The following is a 4,593-nucleotide window of genomic DNA, read 5'->3' on the forward strand; positions in this document are numbered from 1 at the left end:
CATTTTGCGAGGTCGTCCACGGGGTCCACACTGCTCGGGAGCAGGTCAGGAGTTGTTGCCATGAAATCATTACTTGATAGATGCAAATGTGCTATAAAAATTCCCATCTCAGCTGTTCACTTTCCAAGCTCAGAAGCTGTTGCTTACTGCGTTTGGAGGATAGATTGAGTTTTATGTCGGTTGCAAGTGTTTAGAATAAACTTTCCAGTGTCATCTCTCACCATTGACCAATCACTTCTATCATCTCACATTCACCTGCCATTTATTACATCAGCATCAGTGCCCTTGAAACTATCTCAGCTTGGTCCTTAGAATCCCCCACACCAGCAGCACCAAAACAGCAGCGCCAACCTACACAATCAACTGCACAGGGCATCAGCACTCAACCACATTGCTGCCCGGGAGGACATGGATGGCCTCACTATAGCCAGATTTACTTCACTTGATGCACCAGGTTGGCACCACCCCACACTAACACCATAAAGCATCCCTACAAAGCCCAAGCCGTCCTTTCACCCTCATCAGCATTGCGGGGGGGTACCGTTGTATCTCGCCATTCACTGCAGCTCACTGAGCCACTTCCAGAGGTGCACACAGATCTGTAAGATCGCAAAGTGTTGAAAATACAGATTTCAATGTTTGATAGCACATTAACAAACTTTACATGAACATCACATAAAACACCCAAGTGCCTACCCTTGTGTGTTAGTATGATTGAACTAGGATGAGGGTGAGGTGGCTAGTGAGATGGGGAAGTGATAATGTAGATAGGGATAGGTGAATGTGCAAGGTAAGTCAGTGAGTGTAAGGATGTACACAGGTAGGGGAGGCAGAATAATGGGGATGTTATTAGTGGCACAGTTGAGTGAGGTTGAGTGTTGCTTTGCAGTGATCTACTGAGATAATTGAAAGGTTTGCACCTCTGCAGCCTGGTCCTCCTGACGACATCCCTTCTTGTGCCCTCCTGTGCAATGTGCAACCAGGCTGCGTTGATCTCATGAGGTGGTCGCTTCTGTCCATTAGAAGGTAAGAGAACCTCCCTGCATGGTGTGACTCCCTCCATAAGCATATAGAGGGAGTCGTGGGAGAGCCTGGGTGCAGCTGTGCACCTCTCTACAGTACAGTCTGCAGAGCTTGCCAGTGTTTGCAGCACTTCAATGCTGTAGAAACCGGACATCACAGCTGTTAAGATTAATTTGTGCATGGTCCCTTTAAGGAAACCAGCTGATGACACGTCATCAAGTGAAGTAATCAGACCCGCTTTCTTCAATTGGCCGACAAATATGCTGGGTGGATTTAACAAGTCCAATCAGGGGAATAAAAGAACATAAGAAATGGGAGCAGGAGTAGGCCATACAGCCCCTCGAGCCTGCTCCACCATTCAAAACGATCATGGCTGAGCCGATCATGGACTAAGGTCCACCTCCCTGCCCGCTTCCCATAACCCCTTATCGTTTAAGAAACTGTCTATTTATGTCTTAAATTTATTCAATGTCCCAGCTTCCACAGATCCATAACCCTCCAAGAGAAGAAATTTCTCCTCATCTCAGTTTTAAATGGGCGGCCCCTTATTCTAAGATTTTGCCCTCTAGTTCTAGTCCTCCTCTATCAGTGGAAACATCCTCTCTGCATCCACCTTGTCAAGCCCCCTCATAATCTTATACGTTTTGATAAGATCACCTCTCATTCTTCTAAATTCCAATGAATAGAGGCCCAACCTACTCAACCTTTCCTCATAAAACAACCTCTTCATCCCCGGAATCAATCTTGTGAACCTTCTCTGAACTGCCTCCAAAGCAAGTATATCCTTTCATAAATATGGAAACCAAAACTGCACATAATATTCCAGGTGTGGCCTCACCAATACCCTGTACAACTATAGCAAGACTTCCCTGCTTTTATACTCCACCCCCTTTGTAATAAAAGGCCAAGATTTCATTGACCTTCCTGATCACTTGCTGTACCTGGATACTAACTTTTTGTGTTTCTTGCACAAGTACCCCCAGGTCCCGCTGTACTGCGGCACTTTGCAATCTCCATTTAAATAGTAACTTGCTCTTTGATTTTTTTTTTCTGCCAAAGTGCATGACTTCACACTTTCCAACATAATACTCCATCTGCCAAATTTTTGCCCACTCACTTAGCCTGTCTATGTCCTTTTGCAGATTTTTTGTGTCCTCACACATTGCTTTTCCTCCCATCTTTGTATCATCAGCAATCTTGGCTACTTTACACTCGGTCCCTTCTTCCAAGTCATTAATATAGATTGTAAATAGTTCGGGTCCCAGCACTGATCCCTGCGGCACCCCACTAGTTACTGATTGCCAACCCGAGAATGAACCATTTATCCCGACTCTGTTTTCTGTTTGTTAGCCAATTCTCTAACTAAACTAATATATTACCCCCAATCCCGTGAACTTTTATCTTGTGCGGTAACCTTTTAGGTGGCACCTTGAAGCGGGCTGGAGCCAGCAACGAGGTCAGGACCCGCCACCAACCTCGGCCGTACTGAGGTAGGGGAAATCGCAGCCATATGTTGTAAAACCAACTGTCTTTATAAAAAAAAAAAATTGGTGGTTGGCAGTTATGATGCAACTTCAGGCTGCCATCTACTCTCACTGGGATATGTCAAACAGGAAGTTGTGAAATAGTCTATAAATGTCATCTTTTTTTAAAATTCTGGTGGCATAAAGTCATTACCCAATTTTCTGACTGGACATTTTTTTCTCCCACATACCGCTTTCTGAGATGTACAGATCTGGGGAAAAAAATCTTTCAAAGTTGCTACATCATAGTTCACCATGTCACTGGTGCTATTAAACAGCTCTAATTTTGGGGAACCAATAGCCTTATTTTTTTTTTAATTGTGTACCTCTCTATCACCAATATGCTCCACTCCATTGCCACCTCTTATCTTTCGTCCCTCAGCCTTACTACTCAACTCACAATTGGACATAATAGATTTTAGAAATGTTCTAATATAAAAACAGAATACTGGAAATTATAGCGGATCAGGCAGCATCTGTGGAGAGAAAAACAAAGTTAACGTTCCGGGTCGACAACCCTTCGTCAGAACTGCCGAATGTTCGAAAAGAGCACATTCTTGAGCACTGAAAGGGGGAGGGGAAGAAAGAGCAAAAGGGAAGGTTCTTCAAGTCCCTGAGCAATGCTGTGGGAGTGGGGAGAAGATTACAACTAAACCAGAATTTCATACATGTGAAACAAACTAATGTTTGTTGCAAATTGCAAATTCAATCCATTCAATTGAATCTGGAAATAATGGCCATCAATTTAGCAGTGTTTAGTAAGGAGGTGCCTTACCTTGTGATTCCTAATATTTGTCTGGCACACTGACATTTGCATTTCTGCTACATAAAGAATTTAGTTTTGCTTAGACATTAACCAGGGTTTATTAGATATTGCACACAAAATCTAACACATCAGGGAGGGACAGCGAGAATACTAGATAAGAACTCTGGAGCGAATGTTTATTCATTATCAAAAGTTGAGAAGTACTCAGACCGTAGTTCATTATGACCTCATGCTAAATGGATAAGTAATCTGGAAAGACCAGCAAACTTTGAAGAGTTGGAGAGATCACAGAGATGTGTCTGTAATGAGGGCAGAAGTAGAGAGTGACCCAAACTATGGCTCTTGCTCTCCTCCTCTCCCTCAAGTTGTTGATTCCAGTAGGCCCCTTCCTCCTCTCCTGGGTACACAGGCTTGCAGGAACTGCTTCTCCACGCAGTCACAGCTCCCAAGTGAATAGGCTATGCCCACAACAGCTCTACAACTATTTTAGTTGGATCAGTAATCAAGTGCCCCCCTTGCTAAAAGGGCGGGGGGGGGGGGGGCACTAAAACCGACAACTTAAACAAATTAAACTTTAGACATTAAGATCAAATTTAAATTTGGTTGCCGGGGGCGACGATGCACTTCGGTCCCTCCGGCGCCCACCTCTCGCAGAAGGCCACGAGCGTACCGGTGGACACCATGTGCTCCATCGCCAGGGACACCCTGGCTCGGACGTAGCCGCGGAAGAGAGGCAGGCAGTCGGGCTGAACGACCCCCTCGACCGCCCGCTGCTGACGCAAGCCATTGATTTGAGTAAAGCATCAGTGCTATACAAAAGATAAAACGATAAGTTCAGTTGGATTCATGCTTACCCTGTGTCGTGTTTGTTGCTCAAACGCTTGCTCAATAGCATTCCAATCCTGCTGTGCTTTTTTTGATGCACCGCCTTTACAATTCTGCCATTTCAAAATCGAAGAAGGTATGAATCAATTTTGAGATTTTGGTCTTGCCCCGTTCGACCAACAAATGAAAAATTACACAGTTCCTAACATTGATAACGTTCTAATGTTAGTTCTGACATCCGTTTTACACGGGGGACATTCTGAAATGTGTAACGGTCTATACTGATAGGCGTGGGGATGCTCGTGTCACTGATTCAAAAAACCAGGTACAGATAGGTTGGCCCCTTGTAGAAAGGGGCGTGATCGGATTGGACATTTTCAGGCGGAAAGAGGCGGAGTATGGGATCCTTTGCACCTTTAGGGCGACTCGCTGAGCAGCTGAACGCGGGTGGGTCTG

Source organism: Pristiophorus japonicus, chromosome 17 (assembly GCF_044704955.1).
Source record: "Pristiophorus japonicus isolate sPriJap1 chromosome 17, sPriJap1.hap1, whole genome shotgun sequence".
Lineage (NCBI taxonomy): Eukaryota > Metazoa > Chordata > Chondrichthyes > Pristiophoridae > Pristiophorus > Pristiophorus japonicus.